Here is a 25,320-nt window from a genome sequence, read left to right as displayed (position 1 = left end):
TATTTTATTATTTTATACAATTTTAGATCCCGGACGTAGACCCAATTGCGTATCCGCAAATCGTAATTTGGACGAGCCCCCAATTCTGTTACGTGGTCCTCCCGGTAACTACCTGGTCTCGGTGACCCCCGGACCGTGGGAGGCACCCCGCCAGAAAGATATATGATTTATACGCTTTCGTAACGCAATCAATATGAATTCCAGTCAATAAGAAACCCCACACCAAGGATCCGGAGTAATCAATAATATATTCCCCCCAGGAATCAACAACCATCAACCATCAACAATCAATCACTAAGATGGCCATCTTACATATGTGTCCCCCCCTGTCCCCACTCACGACCACTTGGGCCACTGTCCCTCACAATGTCTCTCTTCTCCGCACACGGGCGGTGGAACGAACCCCGGGCGGACGTGCTCCAAACGTGCACGTCTCGGGGTTACCGCAAAGTTCTGTGCCACAAACGCCATGGTGCCTATCGTTAACACCTGTTAACCTTCACCCAAGACTTTACCAAGACTTACGGGACAGCTGCTGCAGCGCACACCTCCTTGCCAAGCAACGGGGCAAAACCAAGCGCGGCTTGCAACGCGTGCGAGGCCCAAGGTGCGACCCGTACGCGTCCTTGTAGATGGTGAGGCGAACTGTGCCGGACGCTGGGTTCCGTGCACGAACCCACGGCAACTTGACGTGTCAAGGGGTAATTACCCCACGCAGGTAACTCCTTTTGTCAGACGGGCTTTCAAACGCAGCGTCCTCCACACTGCTCAATATCGATACCAACTCTCGTCGGAGCTCGGCGAGGAAGAGGAAGAAGATCGTCGCTTCTCCAGGACCTCGTGTCTTTTTTCTTCCTCCGTTTCCGGTCTCCTTTTTCCCAGAAGGGCTCCTGACCCTTTAATCACAACAACCATTAATCGACTACACATTGATAAGCAAAGACCTGAATAGTAATTCACATAAATCCACATAAATCCGTAACACTTGTCAATCCTCTCCCGCAGGGCGAAAGGGACTGGGCGAGCTCTGCAAAATATAGGATTGGTATCCCGGTCAACACTGAGTTTAGCCGTATGTCCTTTCAAGGTTCCAAGCTCATCCTTGAAGACATCCAGGTACGTATCCAGCACATTTTTGAGTGTGTATGCTGCGGAAGGAGAAACATTGGCTGCCCGGAGTTGATGAATGCTTTTCCACTTCAATTGAATTATGCTCAACCAGTTTCTGCCGAGTAAGGAAGGGCCCTTTCCAAGAATGACGATCAGGGGTAGGTGAAACTCATGGTTATCGTAGCCCACCGTGACGTCACATGTACCGCAGCGAACAATCTTTCACCTGTATAGTGTTACGTGCTCCTCCCCAAACCCCGGTCACGGTGTACCTCCGAGCCCCGAGAGGAGTCACGGCAGAAAGATGTGTTATTCTGTATGTCAAAGATCAATGGTGAAACCACACCAATTGTTACCAACAAACAAGTATTGTATTAAGATCACACAAGAATAACAGTACAACAACAATAGTAATCAATTGTACAACCAATATATATTTCCTATGATGGTACCATCAGGTTCGTACAATATAACTCACTGTGCTCCAAGTGAGCGAAAAGAAGAACATTCCCAATGTCTCTATTCCCGGCTTCAAGCCAAAGTTGATTCCGGCTTCAAGCCAAATTCGATCCACTCCAGTGATCGTCCGTACGATGTCGTATCGAGATCAGAATCCCGTTGGGTTGACAGTCACAGTCCCGCTGCCAAAGCTGCGCAAAGGTGCCCTCAAGGCGACTGGGAAATCACACCCTCGGGTATGGACGTTCCACGACTCCAAATCAACGAACCGCAGATTTCCCACTCAAAAGCCACGTTACACACGCACACCAGATAAACGTCTGAATGCGGTGAAAATGGTTGACGCGAAGTGAAAAACCTTGAGCGATGCACAAAGCGCGCCAGTCAAAATGGCCGACGGCCCGTTCTCAAGGCGTAACGGCACTACGATGATTCTCCTCGGAATCAACCGCAAAACCTGACACGCAGGTTTATCTGTCACAGCGATAACAACTCTGTCGCAGGAATCCCTTTCCTGGGAAACCCGAAATTCACTCGTGACCTCCGTTCGCCAACGTTCGCTCAGGACCTTGAAACAGCTCGGCTTCTTGTCCGACTCACTCGCTCTGCCTTCTCTTCCTCCTCTTCCTCTTCGTCGTCGTCCGGTCCGGTTTCATTTAAAACATTAACTTTTTTACCTTTTGAAAATAGCAATATCTATTTCCCTTAAACGACAACAATAGTAGTACATGGAACAAACAATGTTTACAGTGGATCAAAACCACAACAATGGAAGTGACAAATCCGTAACAATAGGTGGAGAGTCCATAGGTAGTAGGTTTCAGATGGGGTCGGTCAGCATCACTCCACAGGTTTGTGAAAACAGCATGGCTGTTGAGTGAGACGGCCGCACCAGTGTCGACCTCCATTTGCTATGGTCGATTGTAGACGACAACAGTGGCAAGAAGAGGGTCCCGCTTATGGTGAGAATCAATATGAAACAGGTCACACGATTCTGAGTTGTCGGAAACAGAGCTCACTTGGTCAAGCTCAGGTTCCTGCGAACCGATAAACTGATGAATCTTCTTGTCAGCAGCTTTCTCTTTTCCCGATTTGCGAGTGATGCAAGCTGGAGCAATATGACCAGTTTTCGAACAGAAATGGCAGGTCGCATCTTGGAACTGACACGTCTCCGGAGGGTGCTTTCCGTTGCACCGAAAACATTTGTTGTGTGTTTGAGACTGCACTGGCTTCTGACAAGGAGCCTTGTTCCAACGTTTTGGCTGATCATGATCCAACCGATTCACAGCAGGGAAGGTACCAGACGAGCGAGTGGCACCGATGCTTGTGGCGTTGCGTTCAGCACTTTCCATGGAAATGGCGGTGTCTCTGGCATTTTGGAACGTCAGTCTTCTCTCAGCAAGCATGCGTCTATGAGTGCGGTCATCGGACGTGCCAACCACCAGCAAATCACGGAGCATGTCATCAATGGTGTCCCCAAACTCACACAGATGTGACAGTTCTTCGAGGTGTGCAATGAAGTCTGCGATCGACTGACCTTGATGCTGTCTGCACATGTAAAAATTAAACCGACACAGGATGACTGAAGGAGATGGATTACAATGTTCCTTCAAAGCAGTCTTGAGCTCTGCATAAGTGAGCTCCTGGATTGTCCGAGGACGAATCTGATTTTTAACGAGTGTGTACATCTCACCTCCGCAAACGGACAGGAAGACGGCCTTCATCAGGGCTTCGGTCGCAATGCCGTTCGCCTCGAAGTAGAAAGACAACCGCTCAGAATACGTGTCAAAATCTCCCTCATGAGGGTCGAATTCATCGATATGGCCGAAAGAAGTCATGGTCTAGATGTTTATCCTCGTCGCCATGAAGGTATCTCATCAGAGTACGATCGATTGCAGCAAACATTTATTGACTCTCCCGATCAGGCCCGATTCACCCCAGCACCATCCGAGCTGGGCCGTAACTTCCGGAAAAACGGAGATGAACCCACGGTCACGGTGTCGGGATACAACGGTGAATATTTGCAGCTTCATACATGACACTCTACGTACGAGAAACGGCAGATTGAAGCATGTACAATCGTCTAGACGTTTTTGTTTTGTTGTACTAAAAGACGCAGCGAAACAGTTGAACACCTCCCACACCTTTAAATTAGACGAGCATGAATATAGGATCTTCATGGCTACCGAGACCTTGATCTGCTGCGTAGCACACGGACACACTAAGCAGTATTGTCCAGACGCCAAGAAGACTTAGGGCAAAGGGGGGCATTAAGCTCCAGGGGGCACAAGGCTCCACTACATTGTAAATGCATTTTATAATAACTTCCTGTACAAGAAAACTCATTCTGATTGGTTCTTGAGTCACTTGAGAACGTGGCCGGTGTATCATGAATAAAATATAATCCAATTACAATGTAGTGGAGCCTAATGCCCCCTGGAGCTTAATGCCCCCCTTTGCCCTACGCTACATCAGCTGGGTCGGCCCCCCCTGTGACTGATGCAGTGCCCCCCGTTGATGAGCCTGGTGGGGTACAGAGATCCACACCAGAAGACCAGGGTGTGGCAAATGGTGGCGATGTTGCTGAGGTTAGTGCAACAGCGGAGCATCCAGTCGATGTGGACAAGAGGCTACAACCTCAAGATAATATGGTCGAAGAGGAAGTATTGATGAAAGGCACCGAGGCTAAGAAGAACTTAAAACGTACCTTTTTGAGCGACGAAATCGAAGACAAAGGTAGCAAAGTGATACTCGTACAGGCAAACAGTATCTCAGACTATCCTGATGATTCTCGGCAAGATGGGCAAGGTGGTGATGAAACAGAGGAGAGTAGGACTTCACCCCTTGTTCTTGTTGAAGAAAACCAAAGCACCAGCATTGGTTGTGATGATGGGACTATTGTCCCTTGTGACAACGAGCAGTCTCAGGTCCTGAGTGACAATGGTTGTTGCTCACATCCAGTTGTAACGACCAAGGATGATGGTGTAAGCAGACCTATAATAGACAGCAGTGGTGGCACAGACGTGTCCCTGGAGATGCAACAGCAAGACTGCAGTGTTGATGACACAGAAGGTGTGCCAGCACCTGACAGACAACAAAGGAGTTTCAACGTTGATGTGGTTAGGGAGCTGGATGAGGAAGCTCAAAGCCTTGTTTCTGTGAACGATCATCAGGAAGAAGAACAAATGGAAGTAACAAAAGAAAACGTCATCAGTTTCTTAAACGAGACGTTTAGGCAACGCTATGTTGTGATCAAAGACCATTTTCCCGATGTGAAAACTTTCATTAGGGCTGCAAGACCCCTCCTGCAAAGAAATGACCCAATGGAAATCTCGGAGGCCCTATTTCAGCGTCTTCGGAAAGCGGTCACAAAGGTGAATAAGGAATTGCAGGCGGAGGGTGAGTTACCTTTGTAAATGGCATTGCGAGAGATATGTATCGCATCCCTGAATATCAATGGGGGTTGTACCCCCTTACGAAAAATTCAGACAATTCAGGCAATGGAGAGGGTGAAAGCCGACATCATCCTGATACAGGAGACTCATGCTACGAACACCCTGGTTGCTGAATGGGGAAAACTTTACAGAGGGCAGTGGTGGCTGAGTGGTTTTACCACACCCAAAGCTGGTGTTGCCATCGCCTTGAGTGATAGAATTCCTGTTCGGAAGATTGTCTTTGTCATGTATGCAGTGCAAATGTTCACCTTGTATCCCTACACCGGGACTGGGTTGTATCCCTACGCCAGAGCTCGGATGGCGTTGCTGTGAATCGGGCCTTGATTGGCAGAGTGAATAAACGCGTACGACAATTGATCGCAGTTTGTCGAGATACTTTACATGGCGACGAAGGTGGGATCGTCACAGTCATCTAGAAAGATACTTTACAGTCTTTAAGGAAATTGATAAGGGACATCTGATAGCGGTGGATTTCTATTGCAACACGCAAAGGATCATTATTGTGAACGTATATGCACCGAGTGAACCCATGGAAAGAAGAGTGTTCTTTTCCACTCTGCATGACTTTGTAAAAGGACGAGATACAACCGCTTTCATCTGTATTGCTGGTGATTTCAATTGCACTATCAATCCTTCCGTAGACAGGACCGGTCATGAACCACATCCTGCTTCTACGAGGATTTTGGAGAACATCATCAAGAATCATCATTTGAAAGATGTTTGGAGGTTGCAACATCCAACTTCACGGTGCCATACGTGGTGCAGATGCCATGATGGGAGGATATCAATGGCAAGGCGAGACAGATTCTACGTGAATAAGCCAATGCTAAATGTGATGGCCACAACCCAGATACTCCCAACTGGTTTCACAGACCATTACCTGGTTTCAATGGGTTTTAATTTGCCTCTGGCCTCAGGGGGTAGTGCGTATTGGTCACTTAATACCCACCTGCTGAATGATATGAGATTCAAAGAGGCTTTTCAAGCCGTGTGGGAAAGAATTCGGTCCTCCAAATTTGAGCATGCTAACCTTCGACTGTGGTGGGACCTCGCAAAGGGTCAGGTCAAATCGTTCTGTCAACAATATAGTCTTTATGCCCCTAAATTGCAAAATCTCTCAATTGATTCATTAAAGGCTGAAATTGCAGCCTTGGAGGAAAACATTAATACGGCTGGGAAAGACACTACAGATGACCGGCTGCTATGGACTAAAAAGGCAATCTTGACTGAATTGGTATGGCAGCGGGCAATGGGCACCCTGGTACGCATGAGAATGAGTTATTTAACGTTGTACATGCCAAATAAGGACTTTTTTTTTGTTTGGAGAACTCTGTCAAAAAATCACAACAGATTCACGGGCTACGTGCTGCTAATGGGTCAATAGTGACCTCCCAACAGGAGATTAAGTCTGTTTTGAAGGGTTTTTATACAAACTTGTACTCCCCCCAGAGCATAAGTAATGAGACCTTGCAGGAGCTGACTACTGGGCTTCCGAGACTTGAGGAGGACCAGCAAAGCACACTGAACATGTCAGTTTCGGCTGCTGAACTTGAAACTGCTATGCGGAGCTTGAAGGATGGTAAAGCCTCTGGGAGTGATGGTTTGCCCGGAGAGTTCTATAAGACTTTTTGGAACCTTGTGGGACCTGACCTGCTTGAGGTATTTGATGAATGCCTTCATGTTGGAGAGCTTCCCCTGTCCTGCAGAAGAGCAGTCATGTGCGTGTTGCCAAAGGTTGGGGACACTCAACTAGTCGAGAACTGGCGGCCTGTCTCATTGCTGTGCGCGGATTACAAGATTTTGTCGCAGGTTTTCACAAACCGTTTGGGAACTGTGATCAGCTCTGTTGTGCACCCTGACCAGACCTACTGTGTACCAGGAAGGTCAATCTATGATAATATATTTTTGATAAGGGATATTATTAGTCCCCTACCGGTGTACACCGGAGGGGACTATAGGTTTGCACGCCGTCCCTCCGTCCCTCCGTCAGTCCGTCAGTCTGTCTGTCAGTCTGTCACGCAAAGAACAGTTTTCCGGACTTTTTTTTCTAAACGCCTAAGGCTAATGATTTCAAACTTAGTACATGGTTTCCTTATGATAAGTTACAGGTCAAGTTCGAACTTCACGACGTTTCGATCATTTTTGACAAAGTTATGGCACTTTGAACTTTGGGAATTCTGATAATTCTGATGATCCTTAACTCAGTGCCATTTTAAGTTTTAATTTCCTTTAAAAATGATTTTCTCTGCAATAATTGGACCGATTGAGATCAAATTTTCACCGTAGGGGGGACTCGGTCTGTAGAATATTTTAATGGTAATTATGACGTCACAGGTCACGTGGTTCGGCCGCCATATTGTTTTTCGTGAAAACACGAAAACCCCTTTTTCTCTGCAACGGCTGAACAGATCGAGGCCAGACTTTGCAGGCAGAATCGCATACCCATGACGAACAAAAAAGTCAGCGAGCATGACGTCATGCGTCACATGGTTTCAGAGTTATGACGTTTTTAAGCATGAACCTTTAAAACCGAGCTCCTCCCTCATTTGTGATCCAATCGAGGGGAAACTTCACAGATGTGTTCAGCATGGCAGTCCACTAAAATGTCCTTTTGGAATTTGCGATAGGTCACGTGGTTTGGCAGATATCGTTAATTAAACGAAAATATTAAAAATATGGATATCTCTTGTTTATTCTAGAGTTCTCCTCAAGCCGCACCGCACGCCCTCAGCCTCGTCTGCGAATGTCTAAAGCACGACACAGCGCGCGCTTTCGGGAGGAGTGGAGCCAAGCCAAGCAACATATATATACACATCGTTCATTGACCGTGAACCGGAAAATATAATAAATTACTGATATTTAGCGACTCTAAAGGTTCTTTATCAACAACTTCTTTTGTCGTGCTCTGCTGACCTGTCTGCAAGGGGTATAAATCGAAGTCCCGAGTGCAAATCACAGGTGAGCCTGTCCTGAGGTAATTAGCGATGGGGAACGATTCAGAACCTGTGGGTAAATAACCCTTGGTAATTTCCCCAACAGTTTTCCGGACGACAGACTGCTGGTAGGGGACATGTATTGCAGCGCAATACTCAGCATGCTTGTTTCTTGTAATAAGTACTTGTGTGCCAGTTTTGGGTTGTTGTTTCTTGACCAAACAAAGGCTTTTGATCGAGTTGATCACACATATTTGTTTTCTGTTCTGGAGCGGATGGGTTTTGGCGAAACTTTCATCTCCTATGTCAAGCTTTTATACACTAATACCTTCTGCATGATGAAAGTAAACAACAGTTTATGTTTCCCCTTTCCTTTCCGACGGGGTATCCGTCAAGGTTGTCCCCTTTCTGGACTTCTGTATATAATTGCCCTTGAACCACTCTTAGCATCCATCAGGCAGCGAATAACTCAGGATGTGGGATTCGTTTTTGGTTCAAGATTTGTGGTCACAGCTTATGCTGATGATGTATGCGTTCTGATTAAAGGCCCAAGTAGTGTTGCTGCAGTGCAGCGTTGCCTTAAAGATTACTCTGCGGCCTCTTCCACCGAAGTAAATTGGAGCAAGAGTGTAGCCTTATGGTGCGGTTCAGATAACCTTTCTTTAACACTGTCACCGTCGCTCCCACATAATTTAGAGTGGAAAACAGATGGGGTCAAATATGTTGGTGTCTATCTCGGCAACCAGGAAGTAGAAATGAAGAACAGGGAAGGAATTATTGAACAAATTACACACCGGTTGAAACGATGGGAAGGACTGCTGCGATCTCTTTCTTATAAAGGCCGCACTCTTATCATAAATAACTTGATAGCAGCAAGATTATGGCATAAACTAATTGCCTTGCAGCCACCCAAGGAGTTGATTCAGGCCATCCAGCGGGTCTTGATTAATTTATTTTGGAATGGATACCACTGGCTTCGGCCTCAAATACTGTACCATCCTCGGAAGGAGGGTGGACATGGAATTGTGGATGTGCCCACCTGGCTTATGGCTCTTCGCCTGCAGTCTGTGCAACGTCTGTTGTATGCTGAAGAGCTGCCCTGGCGCCCCTTTGCGTTTTTTTTTGCTGCAACAAGCGGGAGGCCTGTGTTATGATAGGCACCTGTTCCTGGTGAACCTTGACCGTGTCAGCTTAGTTTCAATCCCCATTTTTTTAAATCAGGGTTTGCTGAAAGTTTGGAAAGGTTTTGGGGTTCATCGTTGCCTTGAGGCTTATAAATGCCGGATGTTTATCCAAGAACCTATTTTCTATAACGGGTTTTTTCCATGCATTCTTCATAGTCCGACTTTGATTAGGGAATTTACTCAAGGAGGAGTTGGCAAAGTTTGTGACCTGAGGGATACATCTGGGACAACATGGATGTCTGCTCGGAGGGTGGTGACCATTCTTGGTTTAAGACCTGTGCGTGTTGTCAGCCAAATTATACGCATCGTCAAGAGGGAGTTAAATATTGGCTTGGAAGGCGTCAACAATGTCGGATTTTCGGCTGTCCTTCCCTGAAATTAAGGTGCTCCCAGCTCTCCAGTCAAATGGTGAACTTGTCTCTCCTTTTCATTTGGTAACAAAGGCGGGTATTCACAAGCTCCTTCGAGAAAACCAAGCATCACCCTTCTCCGGAGTGGCACGAGTGGCCTTGTGGTCAGAAAGGTTAGGGCCAGGGTCTCCTGCCACGCCACTGTGGCCTAATATGTACAAACTACCTATTTATGGGTTCCTCACAGATATCCAGTGGAGATTAGCACATTGGGCTCTTCCTACGAACACCTTTGTTCATCACCTTGATAGCTCAGTGCCAGTAGCATGCCCCTTCTGTGAACAGAAGGAGGATCTCTTTCATGACTATGTGAAATGCGAAAGACTAATACCTCTTTTCTCGATTCTCACACACCTTTTTGATCAGTTGTCTTTTCCTTTTACTTCACATTCTTTTATTTTTGGTGTATCTTTCAGACCCTCCTGGAAGGACTCTGGTGTTCTCCTAAACTTCTTAGTCGCTATAGCAGAATATGCAATATATAAATGAAGGAAAATTAAAATTGATAACGGGCATGGGTTTGATGTTGTTCCTATGTTTAAAGGGCTGGTGTCTGCAAGAATAAGGTTAGAATTTGATTATTATGTGGTGAATGAAAATGTCAAACTCTGAGTGCAAATGGTGTATTAATGAAGCCTTCTGTGTTGTGAATGAATTGAATTTGGTCTTTCTTTTTTAATAATTACATTAAGAACTGTGTTGTTTTTTCTATTTTCCCTCCTGTAAAACTTGACTTGACCTGGTGTGTTTTTGTGAAATAAATGGTTTTGCAAATTCTCTCTCTCTCTCTCTCTCTCTCTCTCTCTCTCTCTCTCTCTCTCTCTCTCTCTCTCTCTCTCTCTCTCTGTCTCTCTGTCTCTCTGTCTCTCTGTCTTTCTATATATATATATATATATATATATATATATATATATATATATATATATTGTTACGGATCTCAACGTCGGCCTCTTCCCCCTTATCGAGGGGGGATTAATCCCCTCGTCTTATGACTGACCGACGTGGTCCCGGGGGTATGACGCCACGCCCGGTCAGCGCTGGGTAGGGTATTAGGCCCAACCGTCCTATGACCTAATTACCAGCGCCTCCCGGCACGCGAGCAAATACTCCCGCTCACGGCCGCAGCGTAATGGATTGTTTGCGCCGAGCAAAGCGAACTGCGGCGTGAGCCGTTTATCACAACTAAACCCGATTCCTGTGCGTCGGCCGAATCGCGCCACGTACACTCAATTTGGAAACCTCTAAAGCGACCGAACGAGCATGAAGAAGAAGAAGAAGGCAAAGTAGGGAATAACAGGGTTTATTATTAATTATATACAAATCATCAAAAGAACCAAGGAGGAGGAAGGATAAGAAAATAACTGGACAGAAAGAAGCAAGGAGACACAGTGCAAATATTAACTTAACTATACAAGCTTACTTAGTAAACCCCAAGACAACATGAAAGACGGACAAACGGGCAGACTCACACGATGGGGAAATTGCAGATGGGACTGAATGCCGGCAGGATGGGGCACGGTCCAGAGAGGTTGCTTTGAGAAGGTGTCGGGGCCGGTGGCGTGATGCTGGTTTCTCCCGCGTCGATTCTGCGGTCAGCAGGGCCCAAGACGACACGAGGCGGCGCAAGCTCCAGAGCAAGGGGGCAGCACGGCGAGGCAGTACGCGCACGTAACCATTCGTGTCCGCATCTCTCTTGTGGGAGCGTCGTCGCGGGTTTTATGCCACGCCTTCCCAAGCCATACCCACCGAGCCTGTCGTTGGTCGTTCGGGGCTCCACCCTTGATGACGAGGTGCGGGCTACGCCCGTAAGGTGGCTCCTCCCCCTTCTTCTCCGAGATTACCTCGTGGCTAATGGAGGGCGAATGCAGCAAACCCAGCAAACCTGGCACTTTGAAGATGCCATTGGGGCGTCGGAGGGACCTATCTTATTTAAATGAATCAACGCAATGAATTAGTGGACCACAGAAACTTATACTGACATATATTAAGGACATAACTACCGAGGGGAAATCTATGATTTGCTACGTGTGTGTGATGGATTAACTAAGGGCGACCTTTGACCTTGATACTACAGAGCAGCGGTCGGGAACCTATGGCTCGCGAGCCATATATGGCTCTTCCGGTGGCGGCATATGGCTCCCAGACAATTTTGAGTTGAAAAAAAAAAAATCAGTTTGGAACTGATTTTAAAATACTTGTGATATTTCTTAATAATACTGTGTCATTTTAAAGTAAACAGAAATTAGTTTTGAAGATAAATTTCACGGGTCACGGGTCACCCATGGGTCGGGTCGGGAACCAATGGCTCGCGAGCATGTCCGCGTCATTGTAAAGGTGAAGAAATCAATTTTATCAGATAGCCAACTAGTTTATCTGCTTCAACCCTTGTAACGGAAAAGATGGCGAAAAGAAAAAAAGACGATGATTACCGTGCATTCCAGGCTGCGTGGACAGAGGAATTTGCATTTGGTGAGAGAGCAGGATCTGCGGTATGTCTAATATGCAATGATAAAATTGCATCGATGAAACGGTCAAATATAAAGCGGCACTTCGATACGCACCATGCTTCATTTGCATCGAAATATCCAGCGGGGGACAGCAGGAAAAGGGCATGCGAGGAGCTACAGCGGAGAGTGCAGACGAGTCAGCATCAACTACGTGTGTGGACCAAGCAAGGTGACGGGAATTCCGCTAGCTTTGCGGGTGCTTTGGCAATAGTAAGGAATGGAAAGCCATTCACAGATGGCGAGTATGCCAAAACATTCATGCTTGATGTGGCCAATGAACTGTTTGATGACTTCCCAAATAAAGACAAAATAATCAAACGAATAAAAGACATGCCCCTGTCAGCAAGAACTGTGCACGATCGTAGCATCATGATGGCAAATCAAGTCGAGGAAACACAAATTAAGGACATAAACGCCGGGACATACTTTTCTCTCGCGTTAGATGAGTCAACAGACGTTAGCCATCTATCTCAGTGCAGTATAATTGCCAGGTATGCTGCAGGTGACACACTGTGTGAGGAAAGCTTGGCTGTTTTGCCAATGAAAGGGACAACAAGAGGAGAGGATTTATTCACGTCTTTCATGGAGTTTGCTAAAGAAAAAAAACTACCGATGGATAAACTTATTTCTGTCTGTACTGATGGTGCACCCTGTATGTTGGGGAAGAACAAAGGATTTGTAGCGCTTCTCCGTGAACATGAAAAGAGAGCCATCCTAAGTTTTCATTGCATCCTGCACCAGGAGGCGCTTTGCGCTCAGACGTGTGGCCAGGAGCTTGGTGAGGTGATGTCGCTGGTCATTCGAGTGGTCAACTTTATTGTTGCCCGAGCTTTAAATGATCGCCAGTTTAAAGCTCTGTTAGAAGAAGTTGGGAATCATTATCCCGGTCTGCTTTTACACAGCAACGTGCGTTGGTTGTCAAGGGGGAAGGTGCTCAGCCGTTTTGCAGCTTGCCTGAGTGAAATCCGGACTTTTCTTGAAATGAAAGGCGTCAAGCATCCTGAGCTAGACAACACTGACTGGCTCCTGCAGTTTCACTATCTCGTGGACATAACTGGCCATCTGAACCAGCTCAATTTGAAAATGCAAGGTATTGGAAATACAATCTCATCCCTTCAACAAGCAGTGTTTGCATTTGAAAGCAAGCTGGAAGTCTTTCTCAGGGACATTGAAACAGGTCGTCTTCTGCACTTTGAAAGACTGCAACAATTTAGAGATGCATGCTTAGCAAGTGACTCCACTCAACATCTGGATCTCCAGCAGCTAGCTGGCTTTACGTCCAATCTCCTGCAGTCATTCAAAGCACGTTTTGGAGAATTTCGTGCGCGCACTGGTCTTTTCAAGTTCATCACTCATCCACATGAGTGTGCAGTGGACAAAATCGACCTGACATGCATCCCCGGGGTCTCTATCGGAGACTTTGAGCTGGAAGTTGCTGACGTGAAGGCATCAGACATGTGGATGAGTAAGTTCAAGTCACTTAATGGAGAGTTGGAAAGTCTTGCGCGACAGCGAGCAGAGCTGGCGAGGGAACACAAGTGGACAGAAATGAAAAATCTTCAACCTGAAGACCAGCTGATTCTTAAAACTTGGAACGAGCTTCCTGTGACATACCACACAATGCAGCGTGTGAGTATTGCAGTATTGACCATGTTTGGCTCTACATATGCATGTGAGCAGTCATTCTCGCATATGAGGAACATTAAGACCAACCTACGCTCACGTTTAACTGATGGAAGCCTCAACGCCTGCATGAAGCTCAACCTCACCACATATGAACCAGACTACAAGGCCATCAGCAAAACCATGCAGCACCAGAAGTCGCATTAAAAGTAAGACATATTTAATTTATTATACGTTAAAAATACTATATGGCTCTCAATGAAATATATTTAGAAATATTTGGCTTTTATGGCTCTCCCAGTCAAAAAGGTTCCTGACCCCTGCTACAGAGGGTGATATTTACAACAAGTTTTACATCAAATTACACACACAATTCCCAAATCCTCAACACTGCACCCTCCTTCCTTACGGGACGTCCCGGCCCGAAAATTTTAACTTTAATGTGACACGCAGGTGTAGTAACCCTCTACAATTAACCTGACCCTGAGTGCGACAATCTTAAAACACGAATAAATATGTCCCGCTAATTGCGTTGCACCCTGCCTAACAGTTTCACACCCACAGCTAACCGAATTGCGGAATTATTTTCAAACTAAACATTTACGGTGGGGGAGCATTATTTACATTGACATTATTTTGACTATTTACAAAACGCAACACAGGACCTGTGATTTTTCTTTCAGGGAAACAAAAAGAAATTCCTGTTGGGAGGGAGGAGACAGTACGCATTGCATCGACGCACCAGTACTATAAGGAGCACCAATAAATACCAAAACCGCACCAAAAGCACCATTCGGTGCAACAGTCACCAGTTCATAATAATGATACACACAAAATAAAACAACTGGTGGTGGTCTTCCTCTTCTCTGCTGGGCCGATGTTCTTCCTGATGTTTCCTTTCTTCATGCGGCCTATTTGGCAATAATAAACAGCACAGAACGTGTCCCTTTTTATTTAGGGCCACAGGGGCCAACTAAGGGTGGTCCACCTGTTTGGCATAGGTGCCACCTTACCGAGGTCCGCAAGCAAGACCCCGGGCCATCGTGGCCGGTTCCAGCAGAGGTGCCAGGCCCCAAAACGTGGGGTCCATAAAGTGGTGCTTGGCCGCAGAATGGCGGTCCATAAGTGGTGCATCAATGCAATGCATGCTGGTTACGGGAGTTCTGGCACACAATGGCGGACTCCCGCACGCTCCCCTCGGTGCCCAGAGAGCACAGTCCTCGGGTGGGAGACAGGGGAACAGAAGACAGGTGAGCGGGGGGTAAGGTCACAAGGGTACACATCAATTAAGGCAATGCAAGGTGAGGTGCGTCTGGAGACTGAGCGGAGAAAAGCTCGTCCCTACCGTACATCACCCCCCCCCTGTTACCTACCCTACCCTTGCCCTTACCCCATATTTACAACAATTTACACATTTACAAATTCGTCGCTACCGTCACGTCTTCCCCACATTTCCCCTAATGCCAAATTCGTCACCACAATCCTTCTAACCAAATTTGCCACCACCAATTCATCATCAATCCTCATAAGGAGGGAGAGATGGAACAACAAAGCACAATGTCTCACCCACGTCATGATGCGTCTCTCATTCCAAACATTTGCACAGAAAAATAACAAAAACAACCATGGCATGGTGTGGAGTTTTGTCACCTCAGGTGAGTGGATGTAGATGGTGCGAGGAGATTCTTAATCCTAACTATCCTCTAAATGACTTTAACACACTTTACACTACCCGGGGTCTTTCCCTGCCAAACCATTGGCCATCTTACTCTATGCAGTTTTAAGAACCAATTCCCATTGCCCAAACTGTGGTGCTTATCAATTTGGGGTCTCACTCCCCCGATTCAACTCCCTGTGCCTTTGCACAATTTCCGGGCTGAGTCGTGTGGCTCTCCCAGCAGGTATACCCACCTGCACACCTCCACCACTGTAGTTGCCTCCGAGCTTACCTGCTCCTTACCTAACCTATCTAACTGGGGAAGGCCCTCCTTGGCGCTTACCCCACTCGGTGCCCTCTCTGGCACTGGGCTACCCGGGTCCGTCCTCTGGAACCTCGGGCCCCATCCACAACTCTACCGGCTCCCAGGGCCCACCTGCGGCCACACCTGGCCGACATCTTCACAGTGGTGGAGTGCCCATTTAACTACACACACTAACAGGCCACACGCCCAGCCATTTCCACGTCACTAATGCACCCATCAAAACACCATTCTTCCACCACGCACCACAGATGCCAATATCCAACCACAATTTACCTACTCCCTCTACCTAACTCTTAAACTACCCTCCCCGGGTATTTGTGATGGGGTCCATCCTCCCCATACACACCTTCGCACCATCCACTCCACTCCACAGTTTCCACCATACTCACTCCACACCATCCATTCCATACTCCATATATTCCAGACCATTTATTCCATACAACCATTCTCCATACGGCATACACCTGTATTGGCACACCTGTGCAATCACTCCTACACCTGGTGCTTCCTGCACCCTCCTTCCTCCAAAGCTCCTTCAATCATTCAATACAATGCACAATCAATTATTCCTCATACGCTGCTTCATACACTTCCACGCTCAATACAACTCACAATCACCTTTTCACAATACACTTCTGAGTACACTTTTAAACACACACACACGGCATCATCTGGTCTACCTGGTGCCCTGCTAACACTCGCGCTTCCCCGTCGCCCCTTACATTATTGCGCTCCCTCGTCATTATAATCCAACTACCCTCTCTATGTCCCCACTACCTGTCCAATGTTGCTACTTACCTTACCGTTACCCCTGGTCCTTCTTCTCTAGATCCCTACACATTATCCAAACCCTCCCTGGCTAGTTTTCACTGCCATAACCCCATAGCTAGCGCTCATGTGCCCCATTTGTGAGGGATGGCAGAGTTGCCATCCCCTCACATCGGGTATCTCCCACTATCAATTTGGCTCATCCAATTGCAACCAATCAAAAATTTTCCAATCACTGCCAATCATCAAATTTTGCTTTTCCAATTTGCTACTGCTACCACCCTCACACGTCTACTCACTTGAGCCTCTCGGTGCGCCAATTCGTTTCCAAAGCTCGGCTTCGCCAAGTCGAGCAATGAATGCGGGTGGTTCGTTGCCGGCGGTTGGATCCGTCCGGCATTCGGTGCAGGGAAGGGGGTTCGATCAGGCCAAGATCCCAAGGTCCACCTCGGCGCGGAGCCTTTCGGTCTCCCGCCTGATGACCCGATCTCGCCCTGCCGGAACGCCGCAACCAAAAGGGGTCGCCGTCCCGACCCTTCTTACCGGGCCACCCGTTCCGCCTAGCGGAGCACGGACACGGCCGTTCAGAGCGCGGCCCGGCGTGGATCCCGTATGGCGGTTCCTTCAAAACCGCCGTGGTTACGATCCCCGCTGGTTCCTGCGGCGCACAACGCCCGGCACGAACCGAGGGCTCGCTTCGGCTACAAGTCGATCTAACCGCTAACCCGGTTAACGTCGATGCTCCACTTGCATGCTCACACCCCGCGTTCCGTTCCTTGCTCACACATCCAGCTGTCTCCATGCTCTCCGTCATTGCACCTTCTCTTACACACCCCCCCTGTACACTCATAGACTTCGTCACACACCTGACCACCGCACACCTTAGCACACACTCATCGTTTGCACACCTCACCAACACACCTCTTCGCGCCCCCTCCTCGGTCACATCCTCTGTGACAACCACGGGTGTGCTCTCCTCCGCACACCCAATCACGTGCTCCACTACCAACTCAAGCGTGCATTCCCACACGCGCTCGACCATTCCAGGTGTGCATCCTTCCATTCCAGGTGTTCATCCTCTCTCACCTGCTACAACCAACTCGTGCTCCGTGTCACTCTCACTACTTTCACCACCACACTCGGTCGCACATTCACCCTTACTCTTGACAGCGCACTCTGTAATCATGCACTCCTCTGTTACACACCTTTTTCACGCATCCTCTTGCGCACACTCTCCCGTTACGTCCTCCATAACACTCACCACAGTTGTGCACTCTTTCGTTACATCCCCTGTAACACTCCCCATCACGCGCTTCCATGTGCCCCCCCGCACACGCGCTACGACCAACTCACTCTCGACAGCACACTCACTCCTCGGCGCGCACTTTTTCCTCACACACCCCATAGTCGGACATCCTTGCACACCTCCTCCTTCACACTCTGTACCTGTCGCACACTTTACCAGCGGCCTCTCACGAACACCCGGGTCTACACCAACACCCAAGCCGACTGAATCTCCCCTCACACCATATACATTTCCGGGTATATCGCCACTCACCTCGGCACCTCGTCTCCGCTTCTCCTCCGCCACCTGCAAACTCTTTATTTGGTTGGTGAGCATATAATTCATGATTTGAGCACAGACCTTGCACATATTCCATCACTTCCTCCTTTATCTCCCTCTTAGTTTCCCTCCGTCTCTTCTTAATTTCACTCACCCCCTCTTCCACATCCTCTAACTTTTTCTTCACCTCTTCCATTTCCCGGTGCGCCCCCTCAATTTCTTCCTCTAAGGCCACCTTAGTCGTCTCTATGTGCGTCCTCACCTCCCGTTCTTTCGTCTCCATTGCCCCCGTTACCTCGTCCAACCTCTTTGTCAACCCCTCATGTTCCATCCGACATTCCCTCTTTGTCGCTATGAGTTCCTCTTTTATCTCCTTCTGAGTCGCCTTCAACCCCCCGATTACCGCAGTGTTCTTTTCCACCTGCTCCACTAATTCCTTTTGTCCCACTGTCAGCTGTTCTACTCCCCGTGTCAGGTCCTCTATGCCCCCCTGTGACCTAGCCGTATTATTCCTCACCTCTTTCTCCATACGCTCCTCACCTCGCTTTACCCCGCGAACTCCTCGCTCACACCTCGTCTGATCTCCTTCCCCATTTCTCCCCTCTCTTTGGTAGATGCTGCCCTCATCTGTTCCAAATCATTCCTTTGGGCTTCCAATTTGGTTTCTAACCCGATTTTCACCTCTTCTATCTGATCTCCTATTTGTTTAATTTCCCGGGCGGATTGTTCCCCTATTTCCCGCAATTTGCCTTCCATTGTGTTTTCTAACCCCCCTAACCCATTTTTCACCCCTTCCATCTGATTTTCCTGGGCAGCCATTCTATTTTCCAACCCCGTTAACCCCTCCTTCATTTCCCCGATTTGGTTAGCCACGTCATTCAGTTGACCCCCCAATTTACCTGCTAGCCCTTCCAACCTGTTGTCTATCCCCTCGAATTTATTGTCTAGACTCTCAAATTTATTGTCTAAACCCTCAAATTTATTGTCTAAACCCTCAAATTTATTGTCTAAATCCTCAAATTTAGCTTCTAGCCCCCCGATTCGATTTCCCATATTACTTAACCCATCTCTCAATTGCTCACTGGTACCCCTTGCTTCGTCCCTCATTGCCCCCAATTGGTTTTCCAATCCTACATTCCCCATTTGGATGATTGCCTGTATTTGCGCCATGAGGCCCTGCATGTCAAAGCCCGCTGGTAGAGCGGGCTCGGCTACCGCACCCACGTGCGAGGCGCCATTTTGCGTCTCTACAACCACGTGCACGAGGGCACCATCTTGTGCACCTGATACCCCCACAACCACATCCTCATTTCTCTCCTCCTCCATTTCTTCCCTGTGGTCCTGGGTTACCCCTAACCCCTCTTCTAATTCCCCCACCGGCATCCGGTCGCCTTGATCATCCATGGCGCGATTTTCAAATTTGGAATATTAAAATTAAATTTCGGCCGCTCGAAATTTTGAGCGCGCTACGCGCGCTTCAGGTCCTGATCTCGCTCCCAGCACCAATTGTTATGGAACGCAACGTCGGCCTCTTCCCCCTTATCGAGGGGGGATTAATCCCCTCGTCTTATGACTGACCGACGTGGTCCCGGGGGTATGACGCCACGCCCGGTCGGCGCTGGGTAGGGTATTAGGCCCAACCGTCCTATGACCTAATTACCAGCACCTCCCGGCACGCGAGGAAATACTCCCGCTCACGGCCGCAGCGTAATGGATTGTTTGCGCCGAGCGAAGCGAACTGCGGCGTGAGCCGTTTATCACAACTAAACCCGATTCCTGTGCGTCGGCCGAATCGCGCCACGTACACTCAATTTGGAAACCTCTAAAGCGACCGAACGAGCATGAAGAAGAAGAAGAAGGCAAAGTAGGGAATAACAGGGTTTATTATTAATTATATACAAATCATATAATCCTGATAAATCTCACTCTTACGATGTCTCTCTGAAAAGACCGACTGGAAAACCCTCCCATCCACTTTCTGAATAATCCTCTCCAAGAAGTTCTGTCACTCAAGCTTTTGGGTCTCACTATTTGCCATGATCTTTCCTGGGAAAACCACATTTCAAATCTGGCCTCCAAAGCCAGTCGCCGACTGGGCATCCTCCGTCGTGCGAAGTCCTTCCTTGGCACACCTGAGCTCCTCACCACATACAAGGCTTTCATCCGCAGCTCTATGGAATACTGCTCCCCCCTCTGGTCTGGTGCTCCTGCCTCACACCTAGCCCGTCTTCACGCTGTTGAAACCAAAGCGTTCAGAATCATTGGAATCTCCCGCGATGAAGCTAACTCCAAGGGCCTTTCACTCACTCACCGCAGGCAGGTTGGTGGTCTTTCCGTCTTCTACCGACTCCTCTCTGGCCTTGCCCCCCCCAGCCCTCTCTGGGCTCTGTCCCCCAAATATTCCTATAGGTCGCACAAGATCTGCCTGCAACCCTCTTATGGTTAAACTGCCAAAATCAAGACTTTCTGCTCACCTTCACTCCTTCATTCCTCTTTTCTCCCGCCTCTGGAACAAACTCCCTCACTCTCTTCAATCCCACTCCACCCTCCAGGTCTTTAAAACAGCTGTTCACCACCATCTCTTATCCTCCCCCATCCAAAACCTTGATCTTTTCTACCCCCACTAATTTCGGTCCCCTTGTGTTTTATACCTCTCCCCCTCCTCCCCCTCCCCTTCCCACGCCTCCTGCCCCCAAGCCCTCTCCCTCCCACACTTCTCCCTGCTCTCAAATGTTGTGGTTGTGTGCTTCCCCTTCTCTCCCCATCTTGTCTTGTCTTGTCTTCCGCTCCCTCTTTTTGTATATTTTGTTTGTCTGGTTGATTTGTTTGTGAAATAAATGTTAGCTCTTTCACGAGCCTCGATTCAGTATACAAAAAAAAAAAAAAAATCATCAAAAGAACCAAGGAGGAGGAAGGATAAGAAAATAACTGGACAGAAAGAAGCAAGGAGACACAGTGCAAATATTAACTTAACTATACAAGCTTACTTCGTAAACCCCAAGACAACATGAAAGACGGACAAACGGGCAGACTCACACGATGGGGAAATTGCAGATGGGACTGAATGCCGGCAGGACGGGGCACGGTCCAGAGAGGTTGCTTTGAGAAGGTGTCGGGGCCGGTGGCGTGATGCTGGTTTCTCCCGCGTCGATTCCGCAGTCAGCAGGGCCCAAGACGACACGAGGCGGCGCAAGCTCCAGAGCAAGGGGGCAGCACGGTGAGGCAGTACGTGCACGTAACCATTCGTGTCCGCATCTCTCTTGTGGGGGCGTCGTCGCGGGTTTTATGCCACGCCTTCCCAAGCCATACCCAAGCTTCCCAAGCCTGTCGTTGGTCGTTCGGGGCTCCACCCTTGATGACGAGGTGCGGGCTACGCCCTTAAGGTGGCTCCTCCCCCTTCTTCTCCGAGATTACCTCGTGGCTAATGGAGGGCGAATGCAGCAAACCCAGCAAACCTGGCACTTTGAAGATGCCATGGGGGCGTCGGAGGGACCTGTCTTATTTAATTGACGCAACGCAATGAATTAGTGGACCACAGAGCCTTATACTGACATATATTAAGGACATAACTACCGAGGGGAAATCTATGATTTGCTACGTGTGTGCGATGGATTAACTAAGGGTGACTTTTGACCTTGATACTACAGAGGGTGATATTTACAACAAGTTTTACATCAAATTACACGCACAATTCCCAAATCCTCAACAATATATATACATACATACATACATACATACATACATACATACATACATACATACATACACACTACAAGAGCCTACCAGTTGCTTCGCTGACGAACCAATTAGTCGTCACGTCTCCGGCTGCTAGAAGGGAGAGGGGAGCGGAAGGGATGGGGAAGGGGAGGGAGGTGAAGGGAGAGGCAGAGATATACTGTATATACATCTTTCTTGGGGGGGGGGGGGGTTGACAGGCCCCTCCATTTTTGGGGGGAGAGTAGAGAAGGGAAACGGGACAAATTTACCCGTGTAAAGAGTGCTTAAACTCAGCGTTCCCCACGTAAAGAAGGAAATAGTAATACCCTCTGCCACCACCACAAGGTGGTGCTACACCGCACACATTTACATAGATCATTTATGCTCACCCCCTGGCGTCCTACACCCCCGCGAGGCCGCGGCCATATAACCTACGTTACCCCACACGCAAAGTTGTATTTGTACCCGGAGTTTGGAGTTTGTAACTTAAAATATGTGGCTGTGCATAAGGAGCAAACAAAGCAGACAGACAGCAACAGAGAGACATATAGTTATATTCTGAACAAGTAATAACCAACCACCATTTTCAACTCAAAAGATTAGCTGTGACTGCGCAGCAAATAGCTCTCTGAAGAAGCGGGCAGGAACCCTGGACATGCAGTACAGGTAACCAACACACGGAGCAAACAATTGTCGGTCTGGACTGCAGTCTTTCCTTATAAAGAGATGCGTTTGAAATGTTCTCATAACACGGGTCTCTTGCATGCAAAGGGGAAGAGGGGGAGGGGGGGGTGGGGGAGGGGGGGGGGGAAGATAACAACAACAACAACAACAACACAACAAATTTGAATCATGCTTTGCTTTCTCCTTTATACTCTCGTTTGCCTTCATCCTTATTTTACTCCAATATGGAACCAAAACCTTCTGATATGTTCGAGAGGCCACCACCATTTCCTTATACATCTGCCACACCACCTTGGAGCAAAGCCAGAGGTTTGAATTGTACCCGCTCTGTTATGCCGCTACCTGTTTGAAACGACCTTTCACCTTTACATTAAATAGGGTACTGCAAGAGGATGAAGGTGAAGTGGATAGAAGGGAATCGGTGAGACAAAAAAAAAGAGTATGGAGGTGGGTACATATTTACATCTTCAATAGGGAAGGGAGTGCAATGGAAAAGGAGGATAAAGGGATGGGATGAGAAGGAAAAGGGAAATTGTGGAATTTCGAAGGAGGAAGAGGAATAGATGTTTGGGGGCACACAGGGAGTTTTGTGCGTGAAAATGGTCATCTTTGCGTACGTTATATGTAGACGGTTCCGAGAAGACATCTATTAATCTATTAATCATCAACCGCTTTTGTAAAACTTGAGTTACACAGTACAGTAAATGTAGCCTTGAGCTTTGGACTCAGAATCCGTTAGGTTTCCTCTTACTCGTGACCTATCACGGCACAGCTTTCGTTACGTTTGCCAGTGGCCAGGCAACGGAGGCTTCAGGTGTTTATACGCAATTCAGGTATCGACGTTGTCACGGCAAGTATATAAAAGCTGCATTACTGTAATAGAGAGAATGTTGAACGGTGATCATGAAGTTTGGAGCTTTACCTAAACAAGCCAATGTTTGAAGGGTACAGGTATCTTTCTTTTCTACATCCTCCATGTAGTGATGACTCCATATAATCTAAGAGGTGTATGCCTTTAGCTCAGTGGTTCCCAAACTTTTTGGTGGCGACCCTCAATACAATCTCGTCCTGGCCTGGCGACCCTAAGCTCTGTACATCTAGTGTTAATGATCTATCATTTTGATGCATTGTGTTTATTCATATCGTTTTATTGAATTAGTTAACAACACGTAATGATTTTCAAAGAGTTTTTAATTGGACAAAATGAAAAACAAATTCACATGAAAATGAGATTTTCTCAGTGGCTCCCGTGATGCTTACTGCTTCATTTCGTGGGTAAGCGGTCCCGTCTGGACTACTGCAATAGCCTCCTCTATGGTTCACCCTCAACAATCACCAATAAACTCCAATACATTCAGAACTCCGCTGCCCGTCTACTCACCCATTCCCGGACCCGTGACCACATCACCCCCGTCCTTTACAAGCTTCACTGGCTCCCCATCCCCCAGAGAATCCAGTACAAAATCCTCCTCTTGACCTACAAAGCCCTCCATAACCTGGCCCCATCCTACCTGGCTGACCTCCTCTCCAGACACACTCCCACCCGCAAACTCCGCTCTGCTGGTACCAACCTCCTGACCCCCCCCCCCGCCCCCCCCCCCCCATCCGGACCAAATTTAGATCCTGGGGGGACAGGGCCTTCTCCATCGCTGCTCCCACCCTCTGGAACTCGCTACCTCACACCATCAGAGACTCGTCCTCACTCACCACATTCAAAACATCACTCAAGACCCACCTGTTCAACACTGCATTCAACATTTAACCCACAGCATCTAACCCCTGACTATCTCCTCTCCTTCTCCCTCCTTTGTGCTTTGAATATTTCCCTATTGATTCTTCTTTTTTTGCAATTGTTTTTATGTTTTGCTATGCATTATGTTTTGCACTCTGTCAAAGCGTCTTTGGGCTTCCTGAAAAGCGCTATATAAAATAAATGCATTATTATTATTATTATTAAGCGCCGCTAAGTTTGGTTTTATGTTGATGGACAGAGCACAGCGCAAGTCATGCTGAGGATCCACGTGGTTCGTTGCTTTAGTCTTGATTGCAACAAGACCTGAAAATCCTTGTTCACAGAGATAGATTGTTGGAAAAGGGAGAAGAGCTTTTTCAGCCTCCCGAGTCAGAATGGGCTTATCCTCAAGGTGGGTCCAAGGTTTCGAATACGGGAGATTTTCAAAGCGTTGCTTCTGCACTTGATTTCCCTGGAGTTCTATAAGTTCTTCTAGAAATCCCGGAATATCTTCTCCGACTTCACTGACGTGAACATTGAACACATTTCTGATCCAACTATGGTTCTTGAGGTCGACGTATTCTGGAAAATACTTGTCCATTTCTTCCTGAAGGTTCTTCAGATGATCTTCGGAAATACTTTTGACGTCAACAAGGGATATTTCTGAAGCATCTTCCAGCACAGCACTCGGTTCTGGAAAGGCAGCCGTTCTTCCTTTGCCCAGTTTTTCTCTCCAAAGAGCAAGCTTTTTCTTGAACGAGGCAATTTTTTTTACCCATGTCCACCATGGTATGATTGCAGCCCTGCATGTCTGAATTCAGTTCATTCAGGTGCATGAAGATGTCACCCAAATAGGCCAGCTTTGCCAGCCAAGCACAATCTTTAAAGCAGTCTGCCAGTGCATGTCTCTTCTCACGTAAAAAAAATTCCAATTTCCGTTTTTAGTTCAAGAACTCTTCCGATAAATCTTCCCTCGAGAGAGCCAACGGACATCAGAGTGGAACAGCAACACCTAGTGATGTGATCCCATCTCTTCAGACATTTTTTATGGAAAATGGGTGAGTTTAAAGCCCTGGCCTTGACAAAATTCACAATTTGGATAGCCTTATTGAGAACTACATGGAGGTTCGGTTGCAAACGTTGAGTGGCAAGGTTTCGATGTAAAGCCGCTGTCACACCTTGACGTTTTAGC

General features: G+C 47.7%; 1 protein-coding gene across 8 annotated transcripts in view; it reads left to right on the top strand.

Annotated features, from left to right (window-relative positions):
- LOC137438522 (glycine N-methyltransferase) overlaps positions 1 to 25,320 on the top strand; it is a 124,409-nt gene that overhangs the window by 72,505 nt on the left and 26,584 nt on the right. Inside the window, exon 1 of one of the 8 annotated variants that reach the window (XM_068133632.2) lies at positions 23,067 to 23,246. The exons of 3 other annotated variants lie outside the window; for them this stretch is intronic. The gene's annotated coding sequence lies outside the window, so the exon portion shown is untranslated. Of the gene's footprint in view, positions 1 to 23,066; positions 23,348 to 25,320 lie in introns of those variants that run through there. 4 more of the 8 variants (XM_068133633.2, XM_068133638.2, XM_068133635.2 and 1 more) reach the window with 4 other exon arrangements.

Source organism: Myxine glutinosa, chromosome 13, assembly GCF_964187855.1.
Source record: "Myxine glutinosa chromosome 13, kmMyxGlut1.1, whole genome shotgun sequence".
NCBI classification, from domain to species: Eukaryota; Metazoa; Chordata; class Myxini; order Myxiniformes; family Myxinidae; genus Myxine; species Myxine glutinosa.
The sequence above is the reverse complement of the archived record's forward strand: the minus strand, read 5'-3'. Positions and strand labels throughout refer to the sequence as shown.